The sequence below is a fragment of the Vicugna pacos genome, unplaced genomic scaffold (genome assembly GCF_048564905.1).
Source record: "Vicugna pacos unplaced genomic scaffold, VicPac4 scaffold_19, whole genome shotgun sequence".
Classification (NCBI taxonomy): Eukaryota; Metazoa; Chordata; class Mammalia; order Artiodactyla; family Camelidae; genus Vicugna; species Vicugna pacos.
Window position 1 is genome coordinate 22,211,536 of NW_027328740.1, and position 17,413 is coordinate 22,228,948.

Here is a 17,413-nt window from a genome sequence, read left to right on the forward strand (position 1 = left end):
CCTTTTGTGATTCTGAGACACTGTTGTTTTTCAGGGATTCCCTCACCTCCGTTTTCAATACTTGCTCTGGATAGAGTTCTGCAGTCTAGTTGTTTGAAAGCTTATCTTTTAGGCCTTCAATCTCTTTGGAACTAAAAATGGAACTTCCTGCTTCTTTTACTGAACTTCTTCATCTCCACTGGTCAGGTAATATCCGGTATCTAATGTAGATTTCTAGGGCTTTGTGAAGTGAAAACTTTAGACTCTTGGCTCTGCGCAATTCCATGGGATTCCTGTGAGGACAATTTCTCCTAGACATTGATGCCATGTCCTGTTCCTGTGTGTGTTGCCTGGTACCCCTCCAATTGCTGGTGTTGCCTTTGTTTTGATGAACACCCCATACTATTTCGATTAGCATAAACTCCTTTTGATTATGGTTATCTCACAATTCTGAAAGTGCACAGGACACTTCCTCTTGTGGAAATGAAGCTTCTAAAGTTCTCAGCTCTGCATTCTGCTCTGTGTCATTTTGGAGTGTTTCCAAAACAGCCAACTGAGAGTGCGTTTGTGCTTTGTAGTGCCACGGGAATGTCCCAGTGAAACCAGTCCTTCCCAGAGATTCTCTGTCTACAGAAACACCAGTGGAAGCAGATCTATGGATGTCACACATCAGGGCCTGCTGGAAAGATCCCGCAGACCGACCTTGGTGTCCTCGGTGCCGTACCGTGCCGGTGCCATCCAAAATGTAGCATCGGCTTTTGGGAGATAATGCTGAAGGAAATGCTTCCACTTCTCACGCTGTGGACTTGGACCTCTCTTTCTTGTCCTCTCGTCCTAGTGGCACGGGTGCACGAAGGCAACTAGAGAGCTGTTGCGCACCCTGTGCCTCGAATCAAACCATAATCCTAGAGCAGGTTATGAATGTAGCAGATCCTAAGGCTTTTCATTCTGATTTCAAAGTGAAGGCCCCCTGGATCCCTCAGACCCGATGCATGATATCTATGATCCAGCCCCACACGTGATCTATTGGTAAAATGCCCAATTGGTCCCTTGTCCTGCAGATTCACTGTGTGTAGCCATGGGACATATAGATAATCTCAACCGCGCACGCCAGTGTAGTTGCTTTCTCATTGGTGTCACTGGTGGGTTTGCTCTCTTGATAGACCCACCACATCCCACAACCCACTCTAGATCCCTGAGAACCATCGTGTGCCATCATCCATAGCCCTATTCCTCACTGACCGCTGCCTGTGCTACCTCAAATTTGGCAGCTCGGATCTTGGTCTCAGAATCAAATTTGGGGATATTTTGTGCTGGTTTCTTTGAGTTCTGCCAGCCAAGCGTCTGCTGTGCACTCTTCTAACACTCAGCACATCACCTTCAATCCCATGTCTCCTGTCCGCTTGAGAGTGTGCCTCCAAGTTAAAGAGAGTTTCACCTTTGCTGCTCCATCACCAGGGGTCAGACCCTGCACTGGTTTGCATTCCCTGCTTTGCCTTCTCCTTCTTCCAGGTGTTCTGAGGCCTCATCCTGTCTTTGGAAGTAACAGACCTTTCTCCGGCAAGTGTCCTGTGTCAAGGGCTGGGTGAGTGGATATTTCCATTGCTGTGTACTTGGGAGCGACTGAGGGCAGGTCGCACTGCTTCTCTGCCAACTGGGCATCGATGAATCAACACTTTCCAGATTCATTTCACAGAAATGTGATTTTTGTTTTGCTCTTTGTTTCTATACAGCCATGGTGGGAGGGATTGTCCGAAGACTCCAGTTTTGACATTGTGTTGACATCTCATTTGCAGGCTTTAACAAGTTTAATAGAATCGGTTTACATGTTTAGGGAGTTATACGAAAATGAAGTTAGCTTTTGAAACATACTAAATCGACCTAGAAGCCAGACTTGTCAATTTTGGTAACATTTTGTCAGCACTAAGGAAAACTTAGACAGATAGAAAGCAAACTAGCGGTCCAAACTGTTAAAGGGGTCATGTCAACTCTTTCCTGTTGAAGCCTCCGAAACCAACAGGAACCATGAAATACCTATTGGAAACATGAAATAACCCCCAACCTTGTATTCACTTGTGCATGTGGTGCCCTTTACTCCCAATGACACCTACTGGCCAATGTTGGCATTTCAAGGGGTAACACCCCTCCCTAGGAAAATACAAGAGAAACAATCCAAATAAATACATTTAGGTTTGAATCCAAAAGCACCTAGAGGCAATATAGCTCAGGGAACCCTGCTGCAGCTATGCTAGGCTATTGAGAACCAGGTGTTCTCCTGTCAGTGATGAGAAACCTTAACCATCCGATCATGTTGGGTAAAGCAATTGAAAGCAACCAAGTCTGCACCCCATGATATAGTGCCCCCAGGGGCTTGACTCAAGTGAAAGACTGTCCACATAGCTGTGACATTGATGTCATTGGCGACTTTTACAGTTGAGTTCACTATCTGATTCTAATATTTACCTAGACTGTCTTGAAAAACGGAGGCCTAATACATATTCAAGTTCAGTCAAAGTTCCCCTCACTTACCACACTCCCTTCACCCCAGAGAAGACATAAACCCAGCATTTGCGGAATCTAGTGGAAGGCCATCGTTTCTTTGTGGGAGGTAAGTATTCAATCCCTATATATTTCAGTCGAGACTATTTGACTTTTAAGGAGATCACTGTTGTTCACAGAGTGTGAAGCTGGAGGAACTCTGGTTCTAGGAAGGGCTTGCCATTCTCTTACTGGCTTCATTGCATCTCAGGTACTGATCCTTCAAATGGATGCCTGAGTAGAGGGGAGGGAAGAGCAAGTGCTTGATAGCTAGGCCCCAACCTGGGAAAAGGCTTACCTGGGCTTGGTGCATTTTGGTCTGAAGCGCTTGGAAATGACCCTTGGGACGTGTGGATCCTCACGACCTCTTCCAAGAACATGAGCGTTTTGATCATCTCGGCCATCTCTTCTCTTTTAGACGTCAGGGATCTTGGACCAGTTCTTGGAGCAGAGAATCGAGGAACTTCCTCCAGTCCACGTTTGCACTTCGTAGGTTTCTGTCAGGATCAGCGAGGTTCAATATGTCTCATGAATGTCTTTCAAGCCTGGTATCCTCTACAGCTGTCTCCAGGCCAGTATTCTCCACTGTAGCACAACATCTCTCATCAGTGTGTTCGCATCTCTCCTCAATCCGTGCAGCCAGCTTTTCGGCCAGCTTCTCTTCGTGTCTCCCATAAAGTCGACTTCACCAGGACTGGGCAAGTCTGACAGTACCTCGGAGCCTCCCCAGTAAGCTGATGACTGGCAGATCTTCCACTGTCTGCCCTTTCAGGTTCTGGAAACTGACCCGTGAACTCAGGTCTTTGGGCAGCAGCAGTATCTCGAACTGACACAGCTTCCCGGACCAAAGACCTAAGCCAAGCTCCACAGAGGGCGGCAGCCCCTACATCACACTGATGCACCCACAGAACTCTGCCCGGTTCCCTAGGATCCACCAGCCACAACAAGCCTCGCGGTACACACCGACATTCCACCTGGAATCCAACCGCTAACTGCCATCCCCAATGGCTGCTGCACCTTGTCAGTGTTGGGGGAGGTGCTGCACCCGACGAGAGGTTCCTAAGGTAAATGTGATTCTACCCACTAGCGTCCCATGGGCCTTTGTCCTTCCCTCTTCCCTTTTGTTCAGATCTCTATGCACAGTACCAACGGAGGGAAGTGTGTCCATTTTCAGTTGATGGTTTCACACGTCTTTAAACTGTCTAACAGTTCACAGTACACAGAGACCCACTACAGGAAACTATTGTTCCTGTAACATCCAGACACCCGGAATACATATCCGTCGGTTGATTTCTGCTGAAAACCCCGCACTCTCAGGACATGGATCCATTGGTTTCATGGGGGCTGAAATTCCTAGAAATGAAACCAACCCCAATGTGCACTTTACTGTCTGTCTCTTTTGCACTTAGTACACTTTTGCAGAGCTACTTGTCTTTGTGATAGGCTTATGCCATTTTTTTTCGACGTAGGGAAAAATATGGCATTCATTCATCCTGTTGGAATACTTGCAAGTCTATATCATGGACAAGGAATCCATTTGACTCCAAATCGGCATTTGGGTAGGTCACGATATGCTCTTATGAATCAATATTTACGAATATAAATGCGCGCCTCTGATTTCCGAATACAAGTGTGCTGAGTACATGCAAGCCGCGATACTGGGTCGATGCGGGCTGAATGATCCTTGACATCACCTTGAGTATTTTCTTTCGAATGATCATGGTTCCCTTGGTATCTGTCAGCCAACCGTACCCTTTGGGTGCTTGTTTGTTGGTTTGATTCTTTGTTGGTCTGCTTCTCGTTTGTTTTGCAATCACGTCAGGCCATGCATCTCTCCGTTCGCTTCCAACTGAGAGTCATATAAGCTGATTCACTTAAGATAGTGCTTCCAATCACCTAGGACGTCCTGCTTCCCTCTCCCAACTTTAGGGTTTTGATGTCCTCCTTGCCTTCTTCTTGTTTCTTTTTGCCACTCATGCTCTTCTTGCATTTCCAATACGGGTTTTCTTCTTTCCATTTCATCTTGCTGCTTTTCTATTCAGGGGAGGATTCTCAACCTTTCTTTTAGGATAAGGTTCGAACTGCTGAATTCTTTTAAGATTGGCCGGTCTGTGGAATTCTCTAGCTCTGCCGTTATTAGAAATGGCGGTCATGTGGCCTAGGCTACCCTAGATGGCAGCATTTGGCCATTCAGGATGTGGTCTATGTCCTGGCACTCCTCCCTCTCCTGCAATATGGCTGCCGAGATATCAGCCGAAACCCCTCTGGAGGTTCTCTTGGGATTATGTTGTTTTCCTCCAGGCGCATTTTAAATCACTGGGATGCTCATGAACTTTGTTGATTTGACTCCTTCAGCTGCTGGTAGGTCTATTGGGATTCCACCTACTTTGGATGCTGTGTACTTCCTGAATTCGCATAGATGATTCTCTCTTGGCTTTCAGCAAGTTTCAGTCTGATTTTTCGACAGATCACTTTTCAGAAATTTTGTGTTTCTTTCTCTCTTGCTTTTCCATCTGGGACTCTTACGAATCCTAGTCTTTCATGCCTTGTCTTACCCCAGGATTCCACAGCAATGTGTTCATTGGTTTGCACTTGCTTTCCTATGTCTGTTTCTGACGAGGGATTTCTGTCCCCCGTCTTCACAGTCATTCACGCGGCCCTCTGCAATAAGTAGTCTGCTTAGGACTGAATTTTAGCCTTGATATTATCCCATCCATTGAGTTTTCTGGTATTATTGGGCTCGTCTTTCGACTTTCTCTTCCCCTTTTCTGGTATTCTGCCTTTTGTGATTCTGAGACACTGTTGTTTTTCAGGGATTCCCTCACCTCCGTTTTCAATACTTGCTCTGGATAGAGTTTTGCAGTCTAGTTGTTTGAAAGCTTATCTTTTGGGCCTTCAATCTCTTTGGAACTGAAAATGGAACTTCCTGCTTCTTTTACTGTACTTCCTCATCTCCACTGGTCAGGTAATATCAGGTATCTAATGTAGACTTGTAGGGCTTTGTTAAGTGAAAACTTTAGACTCTTGGCTCTGCGCAATTCCATGGGATTCCTGTGAGGACAATTTCTCCTTGACATTGATGCCATTTCCTGTTCCTGTGTGTGTTGCCTGGTACCCCTCCAATTACTGGTGTTGCCTTTGTTTTGATGAACACCCCATACTATTTCGATTAGCATAAACTCCTTTTGATTATGCTTATCTCACAATTCTGAAAGTGCACAGGACACTTCCTCTTGTGGAAATGAAGCTTCTAAAGTTCTCAGCTCTGCATTCTGCTCTGTGTCATTTTGGAGTGTTTCCAAAACAGCCAACTGAGAGTGCGTTTGTGCTTTGTAGTGCCACGGGAATGTCCCAGTGAAACCAGTCCTTCCCAGAGCTTCTCTGTCTACAGAAACACCAATGGAAGCAGATCTATGGATGTCACACATCAGGGCCTGCTGGAAAGATCCCGCAGACCGACCTTGGTGTCCTCGGTGCCGTACCGTGCCGGTGCCATCCAAAATGTAGCATCGGCTTTTGGGAGATAATGCTGAAGGAAATGCTTCCACTTCTCACGCTGTGGACTTGGACCTCTCTTTCTTGTCCTCTCGTCCTTGTGGCACGGGTGCACGAAGGCAACCAGAGAGCTGTTGCGCACCCTGTGCCTCGAATCAAACCATAATCCTAGAGCAGGTTATGAATGTAGCAGATCCTAAGGCTTTTCATTCTGATTTCAAAGTGAAGGCCCCCTGGATCCCTCAGACCCGATGCATGATATCTATGATTCAGCCCCACACGTGCTCTATTGTCAAAATGCCCAATTGGTCCCTGGTCCTGCAGATTCACTGTGTGTAGCCATGGGACATATAGATATTCTCAACCGCGCACGCCAGTGTAGTTGCTTTCTCATTGGTGTCACTGGTGGGTTTGCTCTCTTGATAGACCCACCACATCCCACAACCCACTCTAGATCCCTGAGAACCATCGTGTGCCATCTTCCATAGCCCTTTTCCTCACTGACCGCTGCCTCGGCTACCTCAAATTTGGCAGCTCGGATCTTGGTCTCAGAATCAAATTTGGGGATATTTTGTGCTGGTTTCTTTGAGTTCTGCCAGCCAAGCGTCTGCTGTGCACTCTTCTAACACTCAGCACATCACCTTCAATCCCATGTCTCCTGTCCGCTTGAGAGTGTGCGTCCAAGTTAAAGAGAGTTTCACCTTTGCTGCTCCATCACCAGGGGTCAGACCCTGCACTGGTTTGCATTCCCTGCTTTGCCTTCTCCTTCTTCCAGGTGTTCTGAGGCCTCATCCTGTTTTGGAAGTAACAGACCTTTCTCCGGCAAGTGTCCTGTGTCAAGGGCTGGGTGAGTGGATATTTCCATTGCTGTGTACTTGGGAGCGACTGAGGGCAGGTCGCACTGCTTCTCTGCCAACTGGGCATCGATGAATCAACACTTTCCAGATTCATTTCACAGAAATGTGATTTTTGTTTTGCTCTTTGTTTCTATACAGCCATGGTGGGAGGGATTGTCCGAAGACTCCTGTTTTGACATTGTGTTGACATCTCATTTGCAGGCTTTAACAAGTTTAATAGAATCGGTTTACATGTTTAGGGAGTTATACGAAAATGAAGTTAGCTTTTGAAACATACTAAATCGACCTAGAAGCCAGACTTGTCAATTTTGGTAACATTTTGTCAGCACTAAGGAAAACTTAGACAGATAGAAAGCAAACTAGCGGTCCAAACTGTTAAAGGGGTCATGTCAACTCTTTCCTGTTGAAGCCTCCGAAACCAACAGGAACCATGAAATACCTATTGGAAACATGAAATAACCCCCAACCTTGTATTCACTTGTGCATGTGGTGCCCTTTACTCCCAATGACACCTACTGGCCAATGTTGGCATTTCAAGGGGTAACACCCCTCTCTAGGAAAATACAAGAGAAACAATCCAAATAAATACATTTATGTTTGAATCCAAAAGCACCTAGAGGCAATATAGCTCAGGGAACCCTGCTGCAGCTATGCTAGGCTATTGAGAACCAGGTGTTCTCCTGTCAGTGATGAGAAAACTTAACCATCCGATCATGTTGGGTAAAGCAATTGAAAGCAACCAAGTGTGCACCCCATGATATAGTGCCCCCGGGGGCTTGACTCAAGTGAAAGACTGTCCACATAGCTGTGACTTTGATGTCATTGGCGACTTTTACAGTTGAGTTCACTATCTGATTCTAATATTTACCTAGACTGTCTTGAAAAACGGAGGCCTAATACATATTCAAGTTCAGTCAAAGATTCCCCTCACTTACCACACTCCCTTCACCCCAGAGAAGACATAAACCCAGCATTTGCGGAATCTAGTGGAAGGCCATCGTTTCTTTGTGGGAGGTAAGTATTCAATCCCTATATATTTCAGTCGAGACTATTTGACTTTTAAGGAGATCACTGTTGTTCACAGAGTGTGAAGCTGGAGGAACTCTGGTTCTAGGAAGGGCTTGCCATTCTCTTACTGGCTTCATTGCATCTCAGGTACTGATCCTTCAAATGGATGCCTGAGTAGAGGGGAGGGAAGAGCAAGTGCTTGATAGCTAGGCCCCAACCTGGGAAAAGGCTTACCTGGGCTTGGTGCATTTTGGTCTGAAGCGCTTGGAAATGACCCTTGGGACGTGTGGATCCTCACGACCTCTTCCAAGAACATGAGCGTTTTGATCATCTCGGCCATCTCTTCTCTTTTAGACGTCAGGGATCTTGGACCAGTTCTTGGAGCAGAGAATCGAGGAACTTCCTCCAGTCCACGTTTGCACTTCGTAGGTTTCTGTCAGGATCAGCGAGGTTCAATATGTCTCATGAATGTCTTTCGAGCCTGGTATCCTCTACAGCTGTCTCCAGGCCAGTATTCTCCACTGTAGCACAACATCTCTCATCAGCGTGTTCGCATCTCTCCTCAATCCGTGCAGCCAGCTTTTCGGCCAGCTTCTCTTCGTGTCTCCCATAAAGTCGACTTCACCAGGACTGGGCAAGTCTGACAGTACCTCGGAGCCTTCCCAGTAAGCTGATGACAGGCAGATCTTCCACTGTCTGCCCTTTCAGGTTCTGGAAACTGACCCGTGAACTCAGGTCTTTGGGCAGCAGCAGTATCTCGAACTGACACCGCTTCCCGGACCAAAGACCTAAGCCAAGCTCCACATAGGGCGGCAGCCCCTACATCACACTGATGCACCCACAGAACTCTGCCCGGTTCCATAGGATCCACCAGCCACAACAAGCCTCGCTGTACACACCGACATTCCCCCTGGAATCCAACCGCTAACTGCCATCCCCAATGGCTGCTGCACCTTGTCAGTGTTGGGGGAGGTGCTGCACCCGACGAGAGGTTCCTAAGGTAAATGTGATTCTACCCACTAGCGTCCCATGGGCCTTTGTCCTTCCCTCTTCCCTTTTGTTCAGATCTCTATGCACAGTACCAACGGAGGGAAGTGTGTCCATTTTCAGTTGATGGTTTCACACGTCTTTAAACTGTCTAACAGTTCACAGTACACACAGACCCACTACAGGAAACTATTGTTCCTGTAAAATCCGGACACCCGAAATACATATGCGTCGGCTGATTTCTGCTGAAAACCCCGCACTCTCAGGACATGGATCCATTGGTTTCATGGGGCCTGAAATTCCTAGAAATGAAACCAACCCCAATGTGCACTTTACTGTCTGTCTCTTTTGCACTTAGTACACTTTTGCAGAGCTACTTGTCTTTGTGATAGGCTTATGCCATTTTTTCTCGACGTAGGGAAAAATATGGCATTCATTCATCCTGTTGGAATACTTGCAAGTCTATATCATGGACAAGGAATCCATTTGACTCCAAATCGGCATTTGGGTAGGTCACGATATGCTCTTATGAATCAATATTTACGAATATAAATGCGCGCTTCTGATTTCCGAATACAAGTGTGCTGAGTACATGCAAGCCGCGATACTGGGTCGATGCGGGCTGAATGATCCTTGACATCACCTTGAGTATTTTCTTTCGAATGATCATGGTTCCCTTGGTATCTGTCAGCCAACCGTACCCTTTGGGTGCTTGTTTGTTGGTTTGATTCTTTGTTGGTCTGCTTCTCGTTTGTTTTGCAATCACGTCAGGCCATGCATCTCTCCGTTCGCTTCCAACTGAGAGTCATATAAGCTGATTCACTTAAGATAGTGCTTCCAATCACCTAGGACGTCCTGCTTCCCTCTCCCAACTTTAGGGTTTTGATGTCCTCCTTGCCTTCTTCTTGTTTCTTTTTGCCACTCATGCTCTTCTTGCATTTCCAATACGGGTTTTCTTCTTTCCATTTCATCTTGCTGCTTTTCTATTCAGGGGAGGATTCTCAACCTTTCTTTTAGGATAAGGTTCGAACTGCTGAATTCTTTTAAGATTGGCCGGTCTGTGGAATTCTCTAGCTCTGCCGTTATTAGAAATGGCGGTCATGTGGCCTAGGCTACCCTAGATGGCAGCATTTGGCCATTCAGGATGTGGTCTATGTCCTGGCACTCCTCCCTGTCCTGCAATATGGCTGCCGAGATATCAGCCGAAACCCCTCTGGAGGTTCTCTTGGGATTATGTTGTTTTCCTCCAGGCGCATTTTAAATCACTGGGATGCTCATGAACTTTGTTGATTTGACTCCTTCAGCTGCTGGTAGGTCTATTGGGATTCCACCTCCTTTGGATGCTGTGTACTTCCTGAATTCGCATAGATGATTCTCTCTTGGCTTTCAGCAAGTTTCAGTCTGATTTTTCGACAGATCACTTTTCAGAAATTTTGTGTTTCTTTCTCTCTTGCTTTTCCATCTGGGACTCTTACGAATCCTAGTCTTTCATGCCTTGTCTTACCCCAGGATTCCACAGCAATGTGTTCATTGGTTTGCACTTGCTTTCCTATGTCTGTTTCTGACGGGGGATTTCTGTCCCCCGTCTTCACAGTCATTCACGCGGCCCTCTGCAATAAGTAGTCTGCTTAGGACTGAATTTTAGCCTTGATATTATCCCATCCATTGAGTTTTCTGGTATTATTGGGCTCGTCTTTCGACTTTCTCTTCCCCTTTTCTGGTATTCTGCCTTTTGTGATTCTGAGACACTGTTGTTTTTCAGGGATTCCCTCACCTCCGTTTTCAATACTTGCTCTGGATAGAGTTTTGCAGTCTAGTTGTTTGAAAGCTTATCTTTAGGGCCTTCAATCTCTTTGGAACTGAAAATGGAACTTCCTGCTTCTTTTACTGTACTTCCTCATCTCCACTGGTCAGGTAATATCAGGTATCTAATGTAGAGTTGTAGGGCTTTGTTAAGTGAAAACTTTAGACTCTTGGCTCTGCGCAATTCCATGGGATTCCTGTGAGGACAATTTCTCCTTGACATTGATGCCATGTCCTGTTCCTGTGTGTGTTGCCTGGTACCCCTCCAATTACTGGTGTTGCCTTTGTTTTGATGAACACCCCATACTATTTCGATTAGCATAAACTCCTTTTGATTATGCTTATCTCACAATTCTGAAAGTGCACAGGACACTTCCTCTTGTGGAAATGAAGCTTCTAAAGTTCTCAGCTCTGCATTCTGCTCTGTGTCATTTTGGAGTGTTTCCAAAACAGCCAACTGAGAGTGCGTTTGTGCTTTGTAGTGCCACGGGAATGTCCCAGTGAAACCAGTCCTTCCCAGAGCTTCTCTGTCTACAGAAACACCAATGGAAGCAGATCTATGGATGTCACACATCAGGGCCTGCTGGAAAGATCCCGCAGACCGACCTTGGTGTCCTCGGTGCCGTACCGTGCCGGTGCCATCCAAAATGTAGCATCGGCTTTTGGGAGATAATGCTGAAGGAAATGCTTCCACTTCTCACGCTGTGGACTTGGACCTCTCTTTCTTGTCCTCTCGTCCTTGTGGCACGGGTGCACGAAGGCAACCAGAGAGCTGTTGCGCACCCTGTGCCTCGAATCAAACCATAATCCTAGAGCAGGTTATGAATGTAGCAGATCCTAAGGCTTTTCATTCTGATTTCAAAGTGAAGGCCCCCTGGATCCCTCAGACCCGATGCATGATATCTATGATTCAGCCCCACACGTGCTCTATTGTCAAAATGCCCAATTGGTCCCTGGTCCTGCAGATTCACTGTGTGTAGCCATGGGACATATAGATAATGTCAACCGCGCACGCCAGTGTAGTTGCTTTCTCATTGGTGTCACTGGTGGGTTTGCTCTCTTGATAGACCCACCACATCCCACAACCCACTCTAGATCCCTGAGAACCATCGTGTGCCATCTTCCATAGCCCTATTCCTCACTGACCGCTGCCTCGGCTACCTCAAATTTGGCAGCTCGGATCTTGGTCTCAGAATCAACTTTGGGGATATTTTGTGCTGGTTTCTTTGAGTTCTGCCAGCCAAGCGTCTGCTGTGCACTCTTCTAACACTCAGCACATCACCTTCAATCCCATGTCTCCTGTCCGCTTGAGAGTGTGCGTCCAAGTTAAAGAGAGTTTCACCTTTGCTGCTTCATCACCAGGGGTCAGACTCTGCACTGGTTACCATTCCCTGCTTTGCCTTCTCCTGCTTCCAGGTGTTCTGAGGCCTCATCCTGTCTTTGGAAGTAACAGACCTTTCTCCGGCAAGTGTCCTGTGTCAAGGGCTGGGTGAGTGGATATTTCCATTGCTGTGTACTTGGGAGCGACTGAGGGCAGGTCGCACTGCTTCTCTGCCATCTGGGCATCGATGAATCAACACTTTCCAGATTCATTTCACAGAAATGTGATTTTTGTTTTGCTCTTTGTTTCTATACAGCCATGGTGGGAGGGATTGTCCAAAGACTCCAGTTTTGACATTGTGTTGACATCTCATTTGCAGGCTTTAACAAGTTTAATAGAATCGGTTTACATGTTTAGGGAGTTATACGAAAATGAAGTTAGCTTTTGAAACATACTAAATCGACCTAGAAGCCAGACTTCTCAATTTTGGTAACATTTTGTCAGCACTAAGGAAAACCTAGACAGATAGAATGCAAACTAGCGGTCCAAACTGTTAAAGGGGTCATGTCAACTCTTTCCTGTTGAAGCCTCCGAAACCAACAGGTACCATAAAATAACTTTTGGAAACTTGAAATAACCCCCAACCTTGGATACACTAGTGCATGTGGTGCCCTTTACTCCCAATGACACCTACTGGCCAGTGTTGGCATTTCAAGGGGTAACATCCCTCTCTAGGAAAATACAAGAGAAAACAAACCAAATAAATACATTTAGATTTGAATCCAAAAGCACCTAGAGGCATTATAGCTCAGGGAACCCTGCTGCAGCTATGCTAGGCTATTGAGAACCAGGTGTTCTCCTATAAGTGATGAAAAACTTAACCATCCGATCACGTTGGGTAAAGCAATTGAACGCAACCAAGTCTGCACCCCATGATATAGTGCCCCCGGGGGCTTGACTCAAGTGAAAGACTGTCCACATAGCTGTGACTTTGATGTCATTGGCGACTTTTACAGTTGAGTTCACTATCTGATTCTAATATTTACCTAGACTGTCTTGAAAAACGGAGGCCTAATACATATTCAAGTTCAGTCAAAGGTTCCCCTCACTTACCACACTCCCTTCACCCCAGAGATGACATAAAACCAGCATTTGCGGAATCTAGTGGAAGGCCATCGTTTCTTTGTGGGAGGTAAGTATTCAATCCATATATATTTCAGTCGAGACTATTTGACCTTTAAGGAGATCACTGTTGTTCACAGAGTGTGAAGCTGGAGGAACTCTGGTTCTAGGAGGGGCTTGCCATTCTCGTACTGGCTTCATTGCATCTCAGGTACTGATCCTTCAAATGGATGCCTGAGTAGAGGGGAGGGAAGAGCAAGTGCTTGATAGCTAGGCCCCAACCTGGGAAAAGGCTTACCTGGACTTGGTGCATTATGGTCTGAAGGGCTTGGAAATGCCCCTTGGGACGTGTGGATTCTCACGACCTCTTCCAAGATCATGAGCGTTTTGATCAACTCGGCCATCTCTTCTCTTTTAGACGTCAGGGATCTTGGACCCGTTCTTGGAGCAGAGAATCGAGGAACATCCTGAAGTCCACGTTGGCACTCCGTAGGTTTCTGCCAGGATCAGCAAGGTTCAATATGTCTCATGAATGTCTTTCGAGCCTGGTATCCTCTACAGCTGTCTCCAGGCCAGTATTCTCCACTGTAGCACAACATCTCTCATCAGTGTGTTCGCATCTCTCCTCAATCCGTGCAGCCAGCTTTTCGGCCAGCTTCTCTTCGTGTCTCCCATAAAGTCGACTTCAACAGGACTGGGCAAGTCTAACAGTACTTCGGAGCCTCACCAGTAAGCTGAAGACAGGCAGATCTTCCGCTGTCTGCCCTTTCAGGTTCTGGAAACTGACCCGTGAACTCAGGTCTTTGGGCAGCAGCAGTATCTCAAACTGACACAGCTTCCCGGACCAAAGACATAAGCCAAGCTCCACAGAGGGTGGCAGCCCCTCCATCACACTGATCCACCCACAGAACTCTGCCCGGTTACCTAGGATCCACCAGCCACAACAAGCCTCGCGGTACACACCAACATTCCACCTGGAATCCAACCGTTAACTGCCATCCCCAATGGCTGCTGCACCTTGTCAGTGTTGGGGGAGGGGCTGCACCCGACGAGAGGTTCCTAAGGTAAATGTGATTCTACCCACTAGCGTCCCATGGGCCTTTGTCCTTCCCTCTTCCCTTTTGTTCAGATCTCTATGCACAGTACCAACGGAGGGAAGTGTGTCCGTTTTCAGTTGATTTATTTCACACGTCTTTAAACTGTCTAACAGTTCACAGTACACAGAGACCCACTACAGGAAACTATTGTTCCTGCAATATGGGCACACCCGCAATACATAGCCGTCGGTTGATTTCTGCTGAAACACCCGCATTCACGGGACATCTATCCATTTGTTTCAAGGGGTCTGAAATTCCTAGGAATGATACAATCCCCAATGTGCACTTTACTGCCTGTCTCTTTTGATCTTAGTACACTTTTGCGGAGCTACTTTTCCTTGTTATAGGCTTTGCCATTTTTTCTCGACGTAGTGTAGGATATGGCATTCATTCATCATGTTGTAAGACTTGCAAGTCTATATCACGGACTAGGAATCCATTGGATTCCATATCGGCATTTGGGTTAGGTCACGATATGCTCATATGAATCAATATTTACGAATATAAATGCACGCCTCTGATTTCCGAATACAGGTGTGCTGAGTACATTCAAGCCGCGATACTGGGTCGATGCGTACTGAATGATCCTTGACATCACCTTGAGTAATTTCTTTTGAATATTCATGTTACCCTACCCTTTTTGTGTTGTTTGTTTCATTCTTTCTTGGTCTGCTTCTCGTTTGTTTCGCAAACACGTCAGGCCATGCATCTCTCCGTTTGCTTCCAACAGAGAGTCATATAAGCTGACTCCCTTAAGATAGTGCTTCCTATCCCCTATGATTTCCTGCTTCCCTCTCCCATCTTTAGGGTTTTGATGTCCTCCTTGCTTTCTTCTTGTTTCTTCTTTTCCACTCATGCTCTTCTTGCATTTCCAATAAGGGTTTTCTTCTTTCCATTTCATCTTGCTGCTTATCCCTTCAGGGGAGAATTCTCAACCTTTCTTTTAGGATAAGTTTCGAACTGCTGAATTCTTTTAAGATTTGCAGGTCTGTGGCATTCTCTAGCTCTGCTGTTATTAGAAATGGTGGTCATGTGGCATAGGCTACCCTAGATGGCAGCATTTTGCCATTCAAGCTATGGTCTATGTCCTGGCACTCCTCCCTGTCCTGCAATATTGCTGCTGAGATAGCAGCTGAAACCCCTCTGGAGGTTCTCTTGTGACTATGTTGCTTTCCTCCAGGAGCATTTTAAATCACTGGGATGCTCATGAACTTTGTTGATTTGGATCATACAGCTGCTGCTAAGTTTATTGGGATTCCACCTCTTTTGGACGCTGTGTACTTCCTGAATTCGCCTAGATGATTCTATCTTGGCTTTCAGTAAGTTTCAGTCTGATTTTTCTATACATAACATTTCAAACATTGTTTGTTTCTTTATCTCTTGCTTTTCCATCTGGAACTCTTTCAAATTTTAGTCTTTCATGCCTTGTCTTCAACCAGGATTCAACAGCAATGTTTTCATTGGTTTGCACTTGCTTCCCTATGTGTGCTTCTGACCGAGGGATTTCTGTTCCCCTGTCTTCAAAGTCATTCACGCGTCACTCTGCAATATCTAGTCTGCTTAGGACGGAATGTTAGCACTGATATTTTCTCATCCACTGAGTTTTCTGATATTTTTTGGCTCGTCTTTAGGCTTTCTCTTCCCCTTTTCTGGTATTCTGCCTTTTGTGATTCTGAGACACTGTTGTTCTTCAGTGTTTCCCTCACCTCCATTTTCAATACTTGCTCTGGAGAGCATTTTGCAGTCTAGTTGTCTGAAAGCTTATCTTTAGGGCCTTCAATCTCTTTGGAACTGAAAATGGTACTTCCTTTTCCTTTTACTGTATTTCTTCATCTCCACTGGTCAGGTAATTTCAGGTATCTAATGTAGACTTCTAGGGCTTTGTGAAGTGAAAACTTTAGACTCTTGGCTCTACACAATTGCATGGGATTTCTGTGAGGACAAATTTTCCTAGACATTGATGCCATGTCCTGTTCCTGTGTGTGTTGTCTGGTCTATCTCCAATTGCTGGTGTTGCCTTTGTTGTGATGAACTCCCCATACTATTTTGATTAGGATAACCTCATTTTGATTACGCTTATCTCACAAATATGAAAGAGCACAGGACACTTCCTCTGGTGGAAATGGAGCTTCTAAAGCTTCTCAGCTCTGCATTCTACTCTATGTTATTTTGGAGTGTTTCCAGAAGAGCAGAGTGTGAGTGCGCTTGTGCTTTGTAGTGCCACGGGAATGTCCCTCTGAAACCAGTTCTTCCAAGAGCTTCTCTGTTTACAGAAACACCAGTGGAAGCATATCTATGGATGTCACACATCAGGGCCTGCTGGAATAATCCCGCAGCCCGAACTTGGTGTCCTCGCTGCCGAACCGTGCCGGTGCCATCCAAAATGTAGCATCCGCTTTTGAGAGATAAACTGAGGGAAATTATTCCTCTTCTCATGCTGTTGTCTTGGACCACACTTCCTTGTCCTCTCATCCTTGTGGCACGGGTGCACGAAGGCAACCACAGAGCTGTTGCACATAGTGTACCTCAAACCAAACCATAATCACAGCCCAGGTTATGAATGTAGCAGATCCTAAGGCTTTTCATTCTGAATTCAAACCCAAGGCCCCCTGAATCCCTCAGACCCGATGCACAATATCTCTGATTCAGCCCCACACATGCACTATTGGCAAAATGCCAAATTGGTCTCTGGTCCTGCAGATGCACTGGGTGTGGCCATGGGACATATCGATAATTTCAACTGCGCGCGCCAGGGTGGTTGCTTGCTCATTGGGGTCACAGGTCGGTTTGCTCTCTTGATAGGACCCACCACATCCCACAACGCACTCCAGATCCCTGAGACTCAGCGTGTGCCATCATCCGTATCCCTATCCCTCCCTGAACGCTGCCTCTGCTACCTCAAATTTGGCAGCTCGGATCTTGGTCTCAGAATCAACTGTGGGGATATTTTGCACTGGATTCTTTGAGTTCTCTCAGCCAAGCATCTGCTGTGCACTCTTCTAACACTCAGCGCATCACCTTCAGTCCCATGTCTCCTGTCCGCTTGAGAGTGTGCGTCCAAGTTAAAGAGAGTTTCACGTTTACTGCTCCATCAACAGGGCTCAGACCATGCACTGGTATCCATTCCCTGCTTTTCCTTCTCCTGCTTCCAGGTGTTCTGAGGCCTCATCCTGTCTTTGGAAGTAACAGAACTCTCTTCGGCAAGT